The sequence below is a fragment of the Ambystoma mexicanum genome, chromosome 12 (assembly GCF_040938575.1).
Source record: "Ambystoma mexicanum isolate Mex_15411 chromosome 12, UKY_AmexF1_1, whole genome shotgun sequence".
Classification (NCBI taxonomy): Eukaryota; Metazoa; Chordata; class Amphibia; order Caudata; family Ambystomatidae; genus Ambystoma; species Ambystoma mexicanum.
This window is the reverse complement of record NC_090936.1, coordinates 444,943,282-444,964,932: the sequence shown is the minus strand read 5'-3', so window position 1 is coordinate 444,964,932 and position 21,651 is coordinate 444,943,282. Positions and strand designations below refer to the sequence as shown.

At 46.9% G+C, this 21,651-nt stretch overlaps 1 protein-coding gene across 8 annotated transcripts in view; it reads right to left on the bottom strand.

Moving 5' to 3' along the window:
* The window catches only part of CACNA1C (calcium voltage-gated channel subunit alpha1 C), a 2,322,072-nt gene that overhangs the window by 465,977 nt on the left and 1,834,444 nt on the right, over positions 1-21,651 (bottom strand). The gene's annotated exons all lie outside the window — the stretch shown is intronic.

Here is a 21,651-nt window from a genome sequence, read left to right as displayed (position 1 = left end):
TCCTTTTTCTTCTCCTCAGGGCAGAGTTGGAAAAGCTCGGATGCCCTGGCGATCATTGAGTGGAACGATCCAATCTCGTCGGGCGGAGAAGCCCTGGGGGGAGGCGACGACGGAAAATCCTCGTCGTATGCCTCGTCGTCCGTACCCGTCGCTGCCGTGTCAGTCCCCGTATCATCCCCTCGGGTGGACGGGGAGGAGGGCTGGATGGGGCGCGATGGTTGAAAAGGAGGCGGTGGATGGATCCTTCTTTTCTTGGTAGGGGGAACACCAGAAGGTCCCGGTTCTGGATCCCCCGACGGGAGAGGTTCCTCCGTCGGTAACGGTAGTCTCGTCCTTATCTCGGAGCATAAGGACTGTATAGCCAACAAAATGGCCGCTGAGTTGTCCTGCGGCGCTGGCAGAGGGGAATCCGACGGGCGAGCAGGGGCCCCGTCGGTATCCTCGACGATGTCGTCGTCGTCACCTGCGTCGGGGCCCATTCCGACGGGCTGGTCTTGTTCCACGCCTAGGCCGTGGCTTAAGACCTCGATCAGTTCCTCTTCTGAGGTTGAGGCCGAATCTCCGACGACGCCCTGCCCCCCCTTCTTCCCCACGGAGGGTTTCACGGGGGTCCTATCGATGGGCACGAAAGAAGACTCCCTCCGAGGAGGCAGGGAGATTCTGGGCCCCGAGGCCGCCACCACTGGTGCAGCCTCCACAGGCTGGGCCAGGGCCGCCGCGACCGTTTCGATAGAGGGCTTGGTCGAATGGATCAAGGCCTTCACCACCTTAGGTGCGCTCACCGCCTTATCCTTGAGGGAGGGGGCACTGCCACGCTCCTCCTCTGCCTTAGAGCTCGACCGGGGTCTCTCCAGGAGCTTCGCCGGGTGCTCGGCCTTCCTCTTACCCGACCCAGAGCGTTGGCTCGTGGTTGATGGTGCCGGGGAGGGTGCGCCCTGCCTGGCGCCCGTAGAGCCCGACCGTTCGGCGCTCCCGGTGCCAGCGGACTCGCGGTGCTTGGCCTTATGTTGGGCCCCCGTCGCCGGGGCGCCCTCAAAGGTCTTAGAAGACCGCTCAGATTTCTTCTTCTTCTCGCCAGACGGGCTCTTACCCTCCAGCCAGCTGGCGAGACGTTGATGGCGGTCCTTCATGGTCCGTTCCGACATGTTGCCGCAAAACGCACAGTCCTTCTCCACGTGCGTCTTGTCCCCATGAAGGCAGTAAAGGCAGAAAGAGTGTTCGTCCTCCTTGAAGACGTTCTGCAGCTGGCATCCAGGGCAGGCCCTGAACAGCTTTCCGGGCGTCGAGCTTCCCTTCTCCTGGGCCATCTCCGAGACCGGGCCTGAGAAGCTTCTGGAGTCCTCTGAAGTGTAGCTCGACGAAATCTTCACCCTTGAGGGGCACAGATGAATCCGACACGGGTCCCCGCTGATCGGATGTAGGATCGGTGGAGCTTGAGGCTCTTTTGACCGAAAGAATCGAAGTTTTTGTGAAAAAGCGCGAAAAAATAGCACTAACGCTCGAGAGCAATAGCACGAGGATCCCAACACATGAACGTGCGGTAAAAATCTGAAGATGGCTGCCAGAGGCGGTGCTTAGGTAGAGGGCAGTCATTGGCTGTGGTCAGTATGACGCAGAGACCAGTGATTGGTTATTACTACGAAAGACAGATCAGAAACGAAACTGATACTGGTTTTTTCTTTACCGAGGATTCCCAGCCTGACGACGGGGAATATTCATGAGCATGTGAATCCATGCCAGACCCCATGCTGGAGAAGATATAAAATACCGGCACTCGCCCTTGTTTTCTAATGAGGTAATCACATTCTTGCTTACTAATCATTTCTGCCTCATAAGCCCTGAAGACTTTTGTTTCTATAATTTCCACCAGTGTGGTCGATGGATCAGAGTGAATAGGGCGATAGCTTTTTGCATCGTTAAGTAAACGTAAGCATTCACCCACATAGTCATTGCGATTGAGAAGCACAATGGCCCCACCTTTGTCAGTTTGCCTCACTATGACATCCTCGACCCTAGCCAGTTTAGAGATCAACACCCGTTGAGCATTACCAAAGTTGGAGGGACGAGGAATACCCTATTGTTCCAATTTATAAACTTCAGAAGTGTAACTATGGACAGGAGCATTAAAAGTAGAATTATTTCTCAAACCAGTACGATTGAGGTTTTCATAGACATTGTAATTTTGAAAGAATTAATTCAAATGAACCTTATGGAACTCAGACCTAAATTCAAAAGGATCATGATACTTCGTAGTGACAAAATTCAGACCTTTATTAAGTACTAGCTCTTCATTTCTGCTTAAGATGTAACTAGACAGATTGATCACCACTGATTCCTCGCTTTGCTGCGTGTCTGTATCTGATTTCCCCAATCCCCTCGGTTGGGCCCCTGTCTTAAAAAAGGACATCCTTGTCTTTGTTTATTCTGGTACGTTGTCCTCGATCTCTGCCTGTGCCCTGTTGGTTACTTTGGTCCGTGGAGCCTGTGCTACCATCGTCACTTGAACTATAAGATGTATTGCGGAAATGAACCCTCTTTTTAAAGGTTTGATTGGTTGTACCCTGAAAAGTATTACCAAACTTGTAGCCATCAGCAATATAAGGAAAAATCTTCTCATGTGAGAAAATGGATGTCTTTTTTCATCCTCTTTAGACGTTCTAAACTGGTGTCATTTTTGAAATCTAATAATTCTTTAAGATGTAGATCTAGATTAGTTTTGAAAGCATCAAGATCTACATCTTTCTTCAGTTCGTCTTGTAATTTAGAAATGTCGATTTCAATCAGTTTAGATACTTCTGTAGCTGTGTCTATTATAAGTACTAACCAATCCCGACCGCATTTGTTTGATATATAACTCCACTTGCTCTAAAACTCTGGATTATCCAAAAATAGCTTCGGTTCATTTCTAACTATAAGGCCCTGTGGAAGCACCTGATTTCTCAGATATTGAAGCATGATAACACCGTGTAATTCTGTGCAAATTAAACATTTTCTAAGTTGTGCAATTCATCCCATTGGTCATTATTTTTGTTTAAAATGCCATCACTTGTATCTGATAACACAGACAAGGAGTCTAACAGGTTTTTGACATATTCTTCGCTATAGACAAGGCATTCATCTGCAGGAGCTGCCATAATAGTCGTTGAAACTCACACCCCACACGTGAACACTTTGCACACTGAAAAAAAGGACCATACAATTTATTAGTGCCTTTGAGACCACAATGACCCTCCTAGAAATCACCTTACTAAAGGCAAAAAGTACCCCTTTTGAATACTCCCTCTCTCACACGGTCAGGGGGTGACCACAATTGTTTATATATCAAGGAGACAGTTTCAATAATTCCAAATTTGCTGATCTATATACACGGTCTGATGCGAGATGACAGCAAAAAATCATACATACCAGTAACAGAAATAATTTATTTGGCAAATGTAATGTTGACAATTAGTTGCGCAAATTAAATAGGGGCCTCTTTTATTGTTAGTAGCTTCTTTTATGTATGTGTTTAGGACCTGTCACAAAGCCCACACTGAATGCACAAAAAGACTGGACTCCAAAAGTATGGTTCACTGGATTTATTTATAAAAAAGAAACACGAAGGACCAGATTCTCATAAAGTAGTGCAAATGAAAGGAGCACAAAGAAAGCTTTTGCTTCATTTGGATTGCTTTCAGAAATGCGCAGGCCACTTTATTCTTCTTGCTGACCTGCGCATTTCAGGATGGGCTGGACAGTGACGTAAAGTGCCCCTGGCATACATTGCTCCCGAACATAATGTACGATAGGCTCCCAGTAAGTATGTATTTGCTGGGAGTACATTTCACAGAGAAATGGGCAGAAATCCCCCCCGCCCCCGATATGCGCAAATGGGTGAAAAAGGGCATCAGTCTGATAGCATCTAAGCTGGGCCCATTCAGGTGCCCTTCGGGAATGGACAAAAGAAGGTCCGAGAGTCCCTCTACAGGCACAAACACAGCCCATTGACCTGTTCTTGGGTGGATGGCACCAGGGAGAGTCTCAACCAGGTTTTGGCTCACTGCGCTTTTCACAGAGGAGAAAGGTCCATATGCATATCAGTCTTTGTCCCAACCAAAGGGAGTCCAGCACCGAAATGCTAGGCAAATCTCTTCTGAACAAGAGTACCAACAGCAACACCAGACACGTTTTTCAGCCTAGTCGGGCCTCCATCGTGAAAGGTACAGTGAGCTAAAATCTGTCTGCAGACTCTCGGGTGGGCACCTTCCCATAGAACAGGTCATTAGGCCATGTTCATTCTAGCAGAGTGGCGCCGTACCTCTTTTGCTAAGTTTAAGGAACTTAGGGTTGGTAACCCTAAGTTACATAGGCACCAAACAAAAAGAAACTCAGCCTTGGATGGTTTAATATGTGGGAAATGGTGGGACATCCAAGATTGGAAGGCTTAGAGACAGGCTGAGAGGGGGTTGAATGTGCATAATAAGATAAAGAAGAAAATTAAACTAACATGTGACCAAGGAGAGAAAGGGAAGACAAATTAATGACATGATCGACAGCATCAAAAGCTGCCGATAGATTTTGAAGAACAAGCATAGAAGATTTTTTAGAATAAGAGGTGGAAAGTAGAATATTAGAGACAGAGAGAAGAGCTGTTTCTATTGAATGAAAAGAATGAAATACAGATTGGTAGGGTGGGAGAAGAGCAGCGTTCTTTAGATGGGCATTGAGAATAAACAATGCACTTGTAAAGCTTGGAAAGAAACAGAAGTAAAGAAATAGGATGATAGTTCGACTGCAAGGAAGGATCAAGTAAGGGGTTTCCTTAGAATAAGAACAGAATGAAAGAATGATGTTCCTAAGGATTAATTGTAAAGTGTTGTAAGATAAGGAAGACGAGAAGGACAGACTTCAGGAATTAGAGAGGAAGGTAAGGGATCAGAAGGAACAGTGCTATGATGAATCTTAGAAAGATCTAAGGCAGTCTCAGAATCAGAAATAGGGTCAAATGTGGACACGACACGGGGGAGTAGAGGAAGTAAGATCAGAGGATGAAGAAGTGATAGAGGAGCGAAGTAGTGTCACCTTAGAAGAAAAATAAGAAGCCAAATCGGAAGTTAAAAGGAAAGATAAAGCGACCGTATCAGTAGCAGGAGGCGAGAGAATGCAATTTAGAATCTGGAACAGGGTCAGAGGATAAGAAAAGAAAAAGTGACATGATCGAGAAGATCCGTATAGTACTGTTGTTTAGCCAGAAACAGTATGAGGTGTGAAGAGATGTTAAGAAAGTAGGAGCCAGGATCGTTGGGCGGCGGCCAAGCTTGGGAACACAAACACCGGGCTCGGGCCAGCCGCTCAGCGTCGGAGGTTCACAGTACCCCACGGTGCACTGATGGGGAACTCGTTTAACCGCCCCTACCCTTACCTGTAATGACGGCCAACACTGGACATCCCACATGGCGGGCCGACCACGGAGCCTGCAAGGGGCTCACACGCCAGGCTGCACACCTGTGCAACAGCAGCAGCCAAGGAAGGGGAAGCGTGGAGGGAGGTCTGGGTTCAGCCAACAGGTGGAAGGGAAGAGGAAGGGGGAAGGCAGCTCTATATCTAGAGGGAGGGCTCTTTGGGTCTTGTCCAATCAGAGGGAGGGGGAAGGGATTGGTCCCTGATTGGCCCTCCTACAAGTCAAGGATGGGGTATAAAAAGGACTGGCCTAACGGCATTTGTGTTGCTCTTTGCAGGGAGAAGGAGAGGAGTGTGGAAGCGACTGGTGGGCCTATCCGGGTCCGAGTGAGTAGGAGACACCTCACAAAGAACGTGTACCCCAGGCTTTGAACCTACAGTGAAGTAACTGTACAAAGCTGGGTGGGAACTTTGCCTTATTGGTTATCCCTGAAAATGTAACAGTGAATGAAAAAGTTCTCTCAAGTATCACCACCGGCTCCTGTCCTGATTGTCACAGTCATATAAGGGTCTGCACCTGTGTCTTCTTATTTGAGGGGAGGCTGGGATTATCTGTTGTTAGGGCAGAATTCCATTTTTGGGGGCCATACAGTTTCATTTTATGGTACCCCCACTCTTTTTTAATTTGTCCACTTTATCTTTTGGGAATTCTAATTTATTGTAATGGTCAACGTGACTACTGCTGAAACCCCCCTGCCATTACATTCCATGTTCACTCTCTAAATAGTCCTAGGTCACCCATAAGGCTTCCAGCCCAGTGGTGCTACTTAAGTGCCCCTTATGTGCCCCATTTGTGCTCTGGAGCAATTATTTCAGCCTACATTGGTTTAAGGAATAAGCTGGTGGCAGCTAATATTTCCTTTTGGCTTCACCAGGAGTGCAAACTGATTTACCGCATTAGCAGCCCAAAAGTTTCTTTAAGGTAGCTGTCTGAGTAGTAATAAAATCTTTCTCTCTGCCAGCTTGTTTTAGGGGCTTCTTTTGTTGAGGCAAAGCATGAGGCAGTCCTAAATGGCTGTTGTACACATATATCCTGTTTTTGAACCTAATATGTCACCCCCATGTTGCTTTGAACTGGTCTGGATTCTCAGTGACTACCCCTGATTTATTATAGATTTTTAAATGAATGTATTCCACTCTGAACTCAGGATTTACAGTGCATCAATGTGTGTTGATATGGATTCCCTCCTTGAAGTGTAACATGCCCTTCTGGCTCTAGGGACTATCTAACTAAAATATATCCTAAACATGTGTAGCCCTCTTGGCTTTGTTGGACATTGTGTACCCCTGTTTTACTACCTCTATGTGTTTTACCACTCTGCTCAATGCATATGTATTATGTGTAATACTTACCTATAGTGTAATAGGAAACCTGTACTAAGATATGTGTGGCATTTTTTCATCCTAAATATGATGGCAATTACTGTGTGCATTATTGTCTAGAGGCCTATTTTTCACTTACCTCTGTAATGTGTCTGCCACCAGGTATGGAACTTGCATTTTAGGGCAAAGGGTGAGATAGTAGTTAACTGGTCATGTACATGTACATGTACTGTTTTTTATATCTACACTATGCTCTGAAGTGTGTTTGCTTCACTTGAGTACTTATTTTTCTTTAGACAGATATATGACTTTGTAATAAAAGTGTATTTCTTTTACAGTATTCAAGTGTGGCATATGTTTTTGTGGCAAGTCTTGGGAATAACTGTTCCTTCCTGCTTCCTGCCTTGGAAGTTAAGCATGTCTGTGTCAAGGAGTTCCCCCCTTCTCACCCGAGTTCGATCTTTGCTGGATTTCTTGGTCGATGCCTTCTTGTGGACGGATCGGGTCTTGAATAAGGCTGCACGAGTCTCTTCCGACTCCAGCGTGCGTTCAAAGTTCCGGGATGCAAAGAATCCGGGAAATTTACAGAGTGCGCTACTCAGCACACGAGTCCATGAATCAAAAAGGGAAGGAAAGGGAATAGGAATAGGGTTGGCTGGGAAAGAACCAAGGAAAACAATACCGCGAGCTATGGAGCACACGTCTGGTCGCTACTTCGCAATAGCATTGAGACGCGCAGAGCCGCGGGAGGCGTGGTCTATTAATAGAACACGCTACGTCCAACGTGTAGAGGTAGGAAGGTGTTTCACAGTGGACGGCCATGTTGGGAGTACCAGGGAGTGTAAGCCCTATTGAGACAAGGACCAGGAAGTCCAAAAGGGGCGTTTTCTGTAGGTCATGACAGCCTTCTCTGCTACGTTTAACATTGAAGAGGCTAGTCTTCCCTTTTAGGCAATACACTGTTCTACCACCATGTAAGATGGTTACACAGCTCACACCAGAGGGTTGTGCAAATATATGCCAAACAACCATTTTGCCAGATCTATGTGAATACTGCGCATCCATTACTGAGCGGCCAGAAGGGAGTAGTTTCTTACCTGTAACTCCATTTCTCCAGTGTTGGTATCTTTCATGGATTCACATGCTTTGAATATTCCCCATCGCCAGACTGGGAACCTCAGTCCTTTTTAAAATAGCGTTTTCCCCTGGAAAACTTCGACACTTTTGTGTCCTCTCAACGTCCTTTTTGGGTGCTTAGCTACCACCCAATAGAACGTAGGGCATAAATAGACCCGCCCCCGCGGCTTCCCTTCAGATTTTAACCTCCAAAGTAGAGGAATCGAACCAGGTTTGCATGCAGGGGAGGCCAGCGGGCGCATGAGAATCCATGAAAGATACCAACACTGGAGAAATGGAGTTACAGGTAAGAAACTACTCCCTTCTCCAGCATTGGATCTTTCATGGATTCACATGCTTTGAATAGATTACATAGCAGTAGCAATCATGCACGGATGCGTGTAATGCAAACCAACACATCACAGAATCACATACATGAGACCAGAAAAACCAAACCAGCAGCGATAACAGTCAAATAAATACTCTGAAGCTGCGGGGCTTACCTTATTGAAACAGGCGTTGCAGAACTGCACGTCCCACTTGTACATCCGCACCATGCTGCTGTTCCAGGCAGTAATGCAGAGTAAAGGTATGCAGCACCGACCAGGAGGCCGCATGGCAAATGTCTGCCAGCGGAATCCCCGACCATAATGCCAGCGACGAAGCTGTGGACCTCGTCGAGTGTGCCTTCAGACGCCTCGCCAAAGGCTTTCTCGCCTTAGAGTGACAGAACGAGATAGCCGACGACACCCAGCAAGATAGTCCTTGCTTGGAGATTGCTTGTCCCTTGACGGAGGGTCCATAAACCACAAATAGTTGTTTTGAAAGTCTGAACTGAGTATGACTCAGATAAAATGTCAATGCTCTTTTCACATCCAGTGTATGCAGCGCTTTCTCTGCCGACGTGCAAGCAGAAGCAAAGAATGATGGCAGCACGATGGAAGAAAGTTTATGAAAAGTGGTTGGCACTTTTGGAATAAAGTGCGGGTTAGTGGCCAAGACCACCTTGTCCTTGAAGAAATGTAAGTACGGAGGATCCACCACTAGAGCTTGCAACTCAGATATTCTCCTCGCCGAAGTAATGGCCACTAAAAACGCCACCTTCCACGACAAGAACTGAAGGGGCGTCGACGACAGCGGTTCAACAGGGGCCTCATCAGACCTGACAGAACCACATTGAGGCTCCACCCCGGAGGGAATTTCTTGACGGGAGGAAAGGTCCGAAATATCCCCTTCAGAAAATGCTCGACAAGACAATCACTAAACAGAGGCGTAGTATGCCGCTTTCGAGTGAATCTAGAAATTGCTGCCAAGTGTACTTTTATGGAGGAGAACGCCAAACCTTCATTTGCCAAGTGCATCAAGTAGGGCAGAACTTGCTCCGGTGAAATATTCAAAGGGTCCACCCCAGGCTGGCCCTTACACCACAGGCAAAACCTTTTCCATTTACATGCATAGGAGACATTTGTGGACGGGGCTCTAGCTACCTCCAAAATGCAGTGACAGTCACCAGAAATGTTCAGTAGGCCAAATCTCTGACAAATCAGGAGCCAAGCCGTCAGGCTGGGAGACCCTGGATTGTGGCGCCAGACAGCGCCCTTGTCCTGAGACAGAAGGTCCGATGTCACTTGCAACCGAATCGGTTCCGCTACGGACAGATGAAGTAGGTCCGAGAACCACGGTTGTCTGGCCCAGTACGGGGCCACCAGAATCACATGGCATGGGTATTTCCGAATCCACTGGAGTGTCTGTCGAATGAGTGGAAATGGGGGAAATGCGTAAGTGAACCGGCCCGTCCACAGGAACGAGAACACATCCCCCAGAGACTCAGGCTGAGGCCATCTGCTGGCAAACTCCTTGCGTGGCAAAGAGATGCAACGAAGGACGACCCCATTTCCGGAAAATCGTTGACACCTGTTGTTCCTTCAGCTGACATTTGTGGAATTGGTTTATCTCTCTGCTGAGCAAGTCCGTCTGCACATTCATCACTCCCGGCAGATGAAACTCTACAATACTGATGCCGTGTAACAGGGACCAGTGCCAAAGTTCCTGAGCTTCTTTCGAGAGCATCCTGGAGTGGGTGCCCCCCTGCTTCCTGAGGTAAAACATTGTGGTGGTATTGTCTGTCAACACCCTCACCACGGAGCCGCGTATGCACGGCAGAAACTATTTTAGGTCCCAATGAACCGCTCTCAGCTCTAGCACATTGATGTGAAGAATCGATTCCACCCGAGACCACAGACCTTGAAACTGGAAGATCCCCAGATGCGCTCCCCATCCTGTTTGAGAGGCTTCCGTCACAATTGTAGCCTGAAACTCCGGCTGCACCAACGGCACACCCCGATCTAGATTGTCCGAGAGCTGCCACCATCGAAGAGCATCCACTAAGTCGCTGTTGACCACAATCTTGTCGGACCACAATACTCGACTCTAAGCCCACCGGTCTGCAAGGAACTCCTGCACCGGCCTCATGAAGAGACAGTTCTTCACCAACAGAATGCAGGACGCCATGGCTCCCAACAGTGACATGTATGTTCTGACCGACACTCTTGTTCCGACCTTCCACTCTGCCGCTTTTTGCTTGCGATTTTGAATTCTCTCGACGGAGGGTCTCACCAGGCTTAGTTGAGTCTGAAATTCTGCACACAGAAATACCAAGTTCCTGGAGGGAGATGGATATGACTTCTCGAAGTTGACGGCAAAGCCTAGTCGTTGCAACAGCTGCATGGTAGCGCTGAGACTTGCCTGCGTCGCCACCTGAGACGAGCCTCGCACCAGCCAGTCGTCGAGGTAAGGGTAGATGTGTCAAGGTCCAGTCTTGAATCTTAATGCAGGAGTGATGCTGGCCCACCAGACCCCCTAGGTGTGCCAACTCAACAATCTCTAATAAGATATAATTACCAAACTGGCAAACCCAAGGGGAAAGGGGAATGGAGAACAAAACAAAAGCAGATCTTCACTGGTCTTTTCTATGTAGACTTCTCGACTACTGGTTTTCCATCTGGAACTGGTGTACTGGATTGATGATTCCTCAGTGTCGTGTCTGTGAAGATCTAAACATATATAATATACTATTACTATCACTTTAATTAACCACAAAAGCTTTAATATGTTTTCAGTTAAAAGAAATATATATATATATATAAATATTTATACCTGCAGCCTATGCTTGATAGCTGATAGGCTTAATATAGCTAAGTATCTTTCTTTCTGAATCTTTAATATCTTCTTTTACTCAAACTTATAGTCTCAAGAATCTTAATTTATTGTGAAGCATTAATAGTTCAAAATCCTTCAAAAAATAGTCTTGAGATTTAAAAGTGTTCTTGTCTGAATATTGATGTCGGAAATCCACAATCTAAAATTTATATTTTTTCTTGGTAACTTTCACTTAACTGCAGTACAAATGTTGAAGAGGAACACGCTGCTATTGACATCTGGAAATAGCGTGCTCATACCTTAACTCCCATGAAGAATACAGGAATCTTTGAATGAAGATGTGCTCTCAAATGAATCGAAGCAAACGAAAAAAAACGAAGCAAACGGCACCGCACACTCTGGAAGATGATCCGCGCAGTTGAAGAGGAGCCACGCACACCGTGCACTCTGGAGAGGTGAACCGCGCAGTTGAAGAGGAACCGCGCACTCTGGAGAGGTGAACTGAGCAATTGAAGAGGAACCGCGCACACGCGCACTCTGGAAAGGAACCGCGCACTAAAGAAAATAAGCACTACCAAAACGGAAGCCACTCGATAATACTTCCACGAAACGACGCACAAGAATATGCAACTACGTCACAACCAGGAAGTAACAGGAGCACAATAGAGGACGAACGATACACGTTTTAAGGTACTTTACTCAAAAAACAATCTATGATGAACTTCACGCGCACGCAAGAATTCAAATAAATATTCGATAATTTAGCATTGTAAAACACCACAATAACTTCACTCATGTAAAAAAAATGTATACCTAGTTTCAGAAATACTATTCCAACTAGAACATTAATAAAGATAAAATGTAAATACAGCCGCAATTACAGAGAAGCGAACGTTTACTTTACCAGCCAGTTAACAACACAAGCAAAAGAGCACATGAAAGTTCGTAGCTTAGTAGGATTACTTTTTCAAACGAATATTGTTTCAAAATAACTTCTTGACTCCAATAGTAGATATTATATTGATAACAAATAAGTGTTAACCACTTATTGACTTAGCTTGCTTCATCTGTATAGATTTGTTCTTTCAACGCTGGATGAGTTCTTCTTGAAATAACTTTCTCTTTTCAGTAGTTTTTTCCTTCTTAAAAAGTTTCTAAAGATCACTATAGTTAAATTTTCTACAGAGCTAAATAACTGCAGCCTTCCTCTAAGGAAACTGGAATGAAAGGCAGTTTAGAATCTTAGTGAAAGTTCCAAACTACCTCACAGCATCTCTCATCCAATTACTGTTGTGGAACGGACCCTCCATCTTGGCTTGGGAAATTAGGCACTTCCTGAATAGTTTTACATTAAGGAAACTTAAGTAAACAATCAGATGTTTAATTCAGAGCAAACACCCAAACATCACTCAACATTACTCCTACAAATATATATGATGATGTAGCCTCCTAAATGGGAGTTTTCTAGTAAAGTGTCTCTTTGAAAATGTGGAAATATGCCATGGAATCCTGACAAGATGTGATGACCTTCTTGTCGGAGCCACGCTGCCACCGGCGCTAAACATTTTGTAAACGTCCTGGGGGACGATTTCAGACTGAATGGGAGCACTCGGAACTGGTAATGATCTTGACCTACTACAAATCGCAGGAATCTTCGGTGTCGTTGACGCATGGGTATGTGGAAATATGCGTCTCGTAAATCCAATGAGGCCAGAAATTTGCCCGGCTGCACCGACCGAATGACTTCTTGAAGTGTGAGCATCTTGAACTTCAGGCGTTGACGAGTCTTGTTCAGCGCCCAAAAGTCCAGAATGGGTCGCCACTTGCCGTTGGGTTTTTTCACCACGAAGTAACGGGAGTAAACCCCCTGGCCTCTTTCAGCCACTGGAACCAATTCTATAGCCCCTTTCTGTTGCATAAGTACAACCTCCTGCTGTAAGATGTGAAGATGAGGTTGCACATTGCACAAAGTACACGGGAGGAATGGGAACCGGTGAGCCCTTGAATTCCAGAGAGTGGCCCAACCGTACCGTGTCCAATACCCAGCGGTCTGATGTAATTTTGTTCCATTCGTCGACGTGTAGAGCTACTCTGCCCCCCAGCACATTTCTCCGAAGACAGTCATTGTTGTGATTTAGTTTGTCTACCGTTGGTGGAAGAGGCCTGTCCCCTCTCTTTCTAGATGCCTGAAAATCTCGTCTCTTTCGCGCCGATTGCACTGCCCTTCTATACCCTTGTGAGGAGTATCCAGACCGGCCGTAACCCCGGTCTCTGGAGGAAGAAAATCGGGTGTTTCCTGACGCTCCACGTAAGGGGCGAAAGGGGCAAAACAACTGCCCACTCTGCAAAGCCCCCAAAGATTTCGCTGTGTCTGAGTCCTCCTTCATGCCCTTGAGGGCCTCGTCGATTTTTTCTCCAAACAATTGTTCCCCCCTCTCAGGGCATGTCCAAAACCTTGTAATGAACCTCTGGTCTAAAGTCTGTGCACTTCAGCCAGGCTTGCCGAGGTAGTACCACACCATTATCAATCTGCTTGAAACCAGATTTTGCTAAATCCACAGCTATATTAATGATGTGATTCGAGGCCTCCTCACCTTCACGTACCGACAGCATGGCAGCTTTTCGGTGTTCCTCCGGCAAGTGCTCTAACAGAGGTGCCAGCCGATGCAACATCTCGCGATCGTAGCAAACCATGATCGCCAACAAGTTGGCTGCCTTTACTGTCGTCGCCCAACCGTTAAAACTTCCTTACCGAAGGCATCCTGTCTTCTCGCGTCACTGTCAGAAGGTGTAGTACACTTGTGCTGGGTTCTGGCTTTCTGGCTCGCCGCCGCTGCCACCACTGATTCAGGGGTGGGTTGCGAAACCAAGCACTTTGGCGTAGAGTCCAGGGCCTTAAATTTCTTCTCTAGCCTCCTTTTGACTGCTGGTTCTGAGAAGGGATGGCACATTGTGCGTAGGCCCTCCTGCCAGACATAGTCCAGGATTGGAATGGAGAAAACCACCTTCCTTCTCTTGCCCATGTGGTCAAATAGGAAACTTTCCTTCATTCCTCCTCTGGGGTTAGACCAAATTCAACACAGGTTTTTGCCATCTGGCATGGAATGCCCCCATATAATCCGGAGGGGATGGTTGTGCTGGACTACGAGGGATTTCCATTTCCACATCCGACTCCCATGTCGGGTCACCCTCTTCCGGATGAGAACGAGGAGGCTCTTCGCTCATCGGCTGAGGAGTCGGCAACCCAGCTCTAGATGTTGAACGCAGAGGGACACCTGCTGCGTCGACGACAGGGGCCACCGGGACCGCCCCTAGAGGAGGCAACCTTGAATCTAGTTGACCTCCCGTTCATCCTCCACCAACGACACTGAAAGGGCCGCCTCCTGCTGTGGCAGAGTGTCAGCCAGAAGGGCGTCAAACGCCGAAGGCTGCCACGCCCCACCCGTTGGTAGCAAGTTGTCCGTTGACGGCGAAAACCTCAGGCCTTCTTCGACTGTAGCCAATGGAGCCGAAGACACAATCGTGGAGGTAGACACTGTTGCCGGCAGTGAAACCGTCGACGACGGGACTCCCGTCGACGGCGCCCACACTTGTGGCGTAGTTTTTTCAGGTGATCCCGCCCGTTTGGCCACAATGGACCGGTGCTTCGACGACTCTCTACTAGAGGATGAGCTACGATGGTCTCCTGAAAAGGAGCGTTTCGAAGAGTCCTTTTTGTCTTTCACTGATGAAGATGTTTTTTCAGGCCTTCCCTCCGACCTGCGGGACTGATCCGAATGACCATGCTTGGAAGACGAAGGAGCCCCTTTCGTCAGGTGTTTGGCCGAAGAGGGGCGACCACTCTTCTCTGCACTGGAAGGCTGAGACTTCTTAGCCGGTAGTTCAGCCGACACCGACCGGCGAGGAACTGTTGGAGCAGGTCTCTCAGACACCAGGCTATGAACCGATCCTACCTCAGATGAAGCGTAGGTACCTTCATTTAGCCAACACACCAACCGCCGATTGCGGTACTTTAGCGTTTTCTGAGAGAAGCCTTTACAGATGTCGCAGGAATCGACGGAATGATGAGGGTAGAGGCAATAGAGGCAATCCATGTGCCCGTCCCCATCATATATCTTTTTCAGCCCGCAAGTCGCGCAGGGCCGAAACAAAGCTTTCCCCAGAAGACATTGGGAAAAAATGACCAAAACACCAATACGTGTAGAATCAAACGAACACGAGGTGATCCCAACACTTTGGAGACGGTTGGAATCTGAAGGGAAGGCGCGGGGCTATTTATGCCCTACGTCCTATTGGGGGGTGGCTAAGCACCCAAAAAGGACGTTGATAGGACACAAAAGTGTCGACGATTTCCAGGGGAAAACGCTATTTTAAAAAGGACCGAGGTTCCCAGCCTGACGACAGGGAATATTCAAAGCATGTGAATCCATGAAAGATCCAATGCTGGAGAAATGTTGCATCCATTACAACAAATCTATGCAAAAATAAATGTGGGGGGAGACCCTCCTGGAGTCCCTCCTTCTTCCCCCCAATTTAATAAATATGGTAAATCGATCCCCTATATATTTTCACCTAGATTTGTTGTAATCTATGCAACACAGTAATGGTATGTGCAGTAAACAGGTGATACCCATCTTGCATAGGTGCACCTGTACTCATTTTGAGCATTGGGGCTCGACCAAGCTTTTATCTGGAATATCTGCAATCTGGATATCGACTCTCTGCTTCCTGCTACTCCCTAGGGCTGACTAAGAAAGACCCAGGCCTCTAGGTTCCTCAGATTTTGAACTGTGGGCTGGAAAGTGTTGGGAAGGAGGGACCATCGCCCCAGGCCCCCAAGCTGTTTTAGATAAGACAGAGGCCTGTGAGTGTAGTGTAGGGACACAGGGAGTGTACAGGGGGTAGGAGGGGGTTGATAGGGGTTTCAGTGTGGGGAGGTCAGTGCATGCATTGGGTTTAGAATACACTGCGAATCAAATGCCATCTTGGACAAATAGCAGCCATATAAAAATCGATTCAATTACAGAGAAACAACCACACTGCGCCGAAGACCCCTTAACTGTGCTGGCCTTTCAGCCGCGGCATCTGTGTATCGCAGAGACGTCTCTGCGATACACAGATGCCAAGGGTGAAAGGCCAGCACAGTAGTAATTAGTCAACGCAACAGAATCATTGAACAGGATGAATTCCATGAAACAGGAACATACGCCTTGAGAAAGAGCATGCGCTCGAAACACGTGTCGGCTGGTCCAGAAGTGGTTTCGCCTTAACAAATTGCTTAATTAAATGCAGTAATTAGGGGGCTATTGGCGCAGTGTGGTTGTTTCTCTGTAATTGAATTGTTTTGGTTTGTGGAACTGTAAGCGGATGCTCCACATCTGACACAACCGCCCGCAGCCCTGTGCCCGGTTAAATTCACGCGCACCTCATCGGTAGTGACAAGCGCTGGGGTTCCATTTTTTTCTGCTTCTAGTTGTTCTCCATATAAAAATTGAGGCATAACACTGCACTGCAACCAGGGCAGTAGGCCCAGGCCGTGAACGTGGAAATGTTTGTGCATGCAGGAATAGGTTGCAACATGGGCAGCGGCGTGAAAGGCCAGAGCCACAGAGATTCATAAACCTTACATTGTCTCATAGTGCCAACATTTGTAGCCTAGGAGGAGCCTGCTCTTGTAATTATACTCTGTTGCAGGCCCCATAGAGAAAACCAGAAGTTGATTTGGCAATATCTCTGGGTCTCAGGTGCAGAGTGTATTGTCGATCTCTAGGCATGATTGAGTGAGAATGTCGGTCAGGTAAGGTACGTTGACGACTCTAAGAAGAACGCTTGGTAAGGTTAAATGCAACTAGAATGAGTAGTGACCCAGTGTCTCATATTTACAATGCTAGCTCTGACATAGTTTCAAAGCAATTATAAGAATATTACTTTCTGTACAGAATACATAGATTATACATTACATGGTGTTATAATGGGTACCATAACAAATTGGGGCCTAATGCAGGGAAGCATTGAACCTATTAACTTTCAATATATCTCAGAAGTGGGAAATTGCACATTTTTCTTGATTAATAATTAGAGGGGTTTTAAAAAGTCAATTTTGACTGCAGTTTTGATATAGAGTCTTTACGAGTCTGTCGGTAACCCGCCGGTACCGGCAGACTCGCCTTACCGTTTCCGCCGCCTGATATCCTGGTGCTAGCGGGACACCACAGGCGGCCTAGGAAGGGTATGTTCCCATTCCTGTGGAGTCCCACAGAACTACATGGTAATGGGAACCCTGAAGCACCAGCATCATTAGTAACAGTGCTGGTGCTTTAGTGAAAAATCTGCTGTTAGGGGCCAGAACTACCTGCAGGTCAGGCCTGCTGGTAGTTCACAGCCCCTACCGGCAGACTTGAAGTGAGCCGGTCCGGAAACTGGTAACGTTGTTACTGACCCAGGGACCTCAAGGACTCTGAGGAGGAGTGACTAAGGAAGGTGCACCCAGCGCAGAATCCCGAGGTGCGAAGGAGGAACGGATCACCTGTCAGATAACTCCTGGCTCTATGTTCAACAAAGCTTGTTGTAGCAATTTTAACTTCCACTCAGCCAACTGGTCCTGTATCTTTATTCAGGGGAACTATGCTATCCTATAAGGGAAGGAGTGTGATATGGGGAGCGTGAATGAGGTGGCAGGTATAACTGTTAGTGGTATGCTGGGAAGGGTTGCAAGTGTGGTCTGTCAGCGCTATGTATATTCCCCACATGAGCTCGGTCTCCAATGCTGCTAAACTGTGTAGTATGAGACTGGCTGGCTCAAAGTTAAACGCGCAAGCAGCAATGCTCAGGAAATCTGCAGCTGAGTCCAGCTCCTCTCAGGCGCATCTGCTCGCTTTTAAATTGTCATCCTGCCCCCACCCTCACAATTTAAACCAGAAGTTAAAGCAATCTAGTGATAGTCCTGTAATTCCAAACTCATGGCATAATGCTATATAGGAAGTCCCACATCAACTGTACATTTCCTATTGGGATGTAAAGCAACATCAGTATACCATTAATTAATGCCTTGCGTATACACGTCAGAATGCTCACTGTAAAAACATGCATCAGTATGACAATACCAAACTAGAGGGAAATGAGACAACCTTTTGAATTTCAATAAAATAATTTTATAGAGTGGGCTTAATTGTTCTTACCGAGAAGCCCTACACCATTACCTTATTTCTTAAATCCTATATATGTCAATATATATTCATATCGCTGAATGTGAAGACCCACTTCATTACAATTTGTACTGGGAAGTAGGTCAACAAACTCATATTATTCATTCTGTAACTGTAAATTAATGTCAGCATATATGATAGAATTCCCACATCAAAGATGTGAACATCAGCAGGAAGGGATTCAACTGCATAGAATTATTAATACAAACATTGAACTTGTCACAAAATGTTCTGAGAATCCTACCTCAATTTTGTAATGTTGCTATAGTAAGGAAAAGTTATTCACTGTAGTGACTATTGTACTCCTAGTCAATGTCCCATTTCCTCCATACATTAGGGAGTTCCCGCGGAGCGGGGAACAGGAACTGAGCCATAGCAAACCCAGTGAACTTCCCCTTTAAGAATCTAAGAATGTCACATGCGCATAGTGTGAACACGCAATAACCCTGCCTCTCACACGCCTTCCTCTCACTCCCTTGATCTGCCAAGAGGACCGAAAGGACCTGTCTATCTAGTTTTATGTGGATAGAGGGCAGGCATATGGAGGAAAGGGTACATTGGACTAGGAGTACAGTAGTCACTACTGTGAGTAACTTTTCCTTACTCCAACGTCCCATTCCCTTTTCTCTATACTTATGGAAGAGTATAAAGCACTACCCTGACCCAGGGAAGATGGAACTAAACTGTTGCAAAATTGTTCCTGAGTACTGACTGTCTGAATTGGGCATCGGCCCTGGAACTGAATTCCAGCGTGTAATGTTTACAAAAAGCTGAAGGAGAGGCCTAAGTGGCTGCCTTGCAAATGACCTCCCATGGTCTATGGCGCTGAAAGACTACTGCCATACATTTTGCTCTAGTCAAAAATATGCATGTAGATCCTGAGTGACAACTTGCTATGAACGTCCTACACATGGGAAATTTACGAGATAATCCATCTTGCAAAAATAGTTTAGCTGCTTTTTTGCCAGGATGCACTCTTCCAAAAGAGACACATAACCTGGCAGAGGACCTGTAAGGCATAGTCCTCAGAGCCCTTTCATCATCTTGTTTATACATTGTGCGATCAGCTTCTGATTGCAGGCCTGTTAAAAAACAGGCAATGAGATCTCTTGGTTTATATGCAAGTCAAAAACTACCTTCGGTAAAAGGACGAATCTGCCCGCAACACCACCTTGTCCCGGTGAAAGGAAAGGTAGGGTTCCTCAATTGCAACCAGGAAGGCATTTTTCCAATTAACCAGCTTAAATTGACAGAAGCCATTGGCTTCAATGGCTTGTGTGCAAGTGCTGTCAGAGCTAAATTTAGGTCCCAATTAGCAATCGGACATCGAGCGGGGGGAAACAGGTATACTACTCCCACAAAGCGGCACTTGATTATTGGATTGGTGAAAGAGACTAGCCTTTCTTTATTTGAGAGATAAGTCCACATTTCTTTATTTACTTTATTTCATTTATAAAGCACACAAACAGCCCGAATGCATCGAGGCGCTGTTACAGTCACCAGTTACATGCATTAAATAGGAACCATTGTGCAGACGGTACAATTGCAGGTATATAAAAAATGCATTACATAAAAGAAATCAGACAGGCGGTTCAATCACATGTACATAGCAGAAATAGGGTCCCTGACATTCTATTCAAACAGCCAGGTTTTGATGGTTCTGCAAAATACCTAGTAGGATGGTTCGGCCCTCAGGGTGGAGGGCAGGGAATTCTACTGTTTGGAAGCAATGTAGGGGAAACTAGCGCCTCCAGCTTTGGCACATCTGCCTTTAGGCTGTATGAGTCGATGGGCATAGGGGGTTCTCGTAGGTCTGGACGAGAGGGCTCTTGCAATTTTCTGGGAGAGGTAGGGGGCCCGTGTTAGAGAAGCACTTGTGGGTGATAGACAGGGTTTTGAAGATGACGCATTCCCTGATGTGCAGCCAGTCTATACCTCATGTTCACTCTTTTTCCTACCGCTGGACTGATGCTGTTTTTTGACATATTTGTAAAGCTTTCCTCACTAACATCCGGCTGCAGGTGTAAACTCAGCATCTCTGTGGGCTTGCTCGACAGGACCGAAAAGAGAAACCCCTTTGTCTGTCGGTGGAGCTTCTGCTACTGGCATCCCCATGTACTCCATCAGACTTTGTACCCTGTTCTAGCAAGCTTTGATTGATGTTCGCACATTTTCACTGTCATCCGAAGTGTCATCCTGGTCGTCGAGTGCATCATCATCTGGAAGACCAGGAGGTCGAGGAGGTAATGGAGGCAGAGGATTCTTCGGAAGAGGAGGCAGAGCGGGGACCTTGGGTTGGGTTCCTGTGTCCCCCGATGGAGTCGGGGCTGCAGTGCCCCTGTTCCAGTCTGAGGAACTATGAGTTGCATACGCGGATAAACTGGCTGAGGAGCGGGAACGAGTACTTCCGTAATAAGAGACTTAAAATATTGCCTCATTCGACCAGAGTGCATGAGCTCTTAAAATGTATTAAGGAACATGTCTTCCAATGAAGGTCCCTGAGTAGAGGTGCCTGGTGAGAATCTCAGGGCCCAATTGCTGAAAAGCAGGGAGATGGCAGTGGGGAGAGGCAGAATATTGTCTCACACTGGCTGACTATTTAACTTGTGGAGAAAAGGGCGAGAGCCCTGATGCACCAGGAGAAGAAATCTATCTGCGTCACATGTTGCATGTTCCTATGTAGCCAGGGATGCGTCACACACAGAATGGCCAGAGTCAATCCGGAGACTGTGACAATGGATACGACTTGAGCCATTGCCTGCTGAAGATGAGGTATGGCTTTGGGCACCAAACAGGTCTTGTTGCACCCTGAGGAAATCTGAGGAGCGGGCCTAGTTCTGCCGCAGGTTCCTCGGGGGTTTCCCCATTGAGTGGAGATGAGGAGGCCGTGGAGCGATGTTCTGATTCAGGGTGAAATTCCCTCTGAAACAAAGTTCCCGGTACACGCCTTATCAGAAACTTAAGTTGCCTTGGGCCTAGGCCCAGTCGCAGACAGTGGATCCTTTGCAATGGTATCAGTAGAAGTCTCCTCAGAGACCTTGGACGAGCTCCGGTAACACAGTGGCTAGCCCCAATAGGTCCTGAGTGGACCCTTCTGCTTTCGGCTAACACCCAGAAGGGTGTTGTCTGGGCACGGTGCCAGAGAAAACAAAGTAATGTACTCACCCACTTGGACTTGTTGTAGGAATTGAGGTGATTCAGAGCCTTCATTCGAAAGATGTCCTCCGACCACATCAGCCTACTCCTGAGGGATTTAAAAGAAAGTGCATCACAGAGCGCACAGGCATCTCAGCGATGAAGCAGGCCCAAACACTCTAAACAAAGGGTGTGTGTGTCTGCCGCCAAGAACGCCCAGTGACACTTGCTGCACAAGTAGAACCCTACTTTACCCAGCCTAAAACGGAAGGAA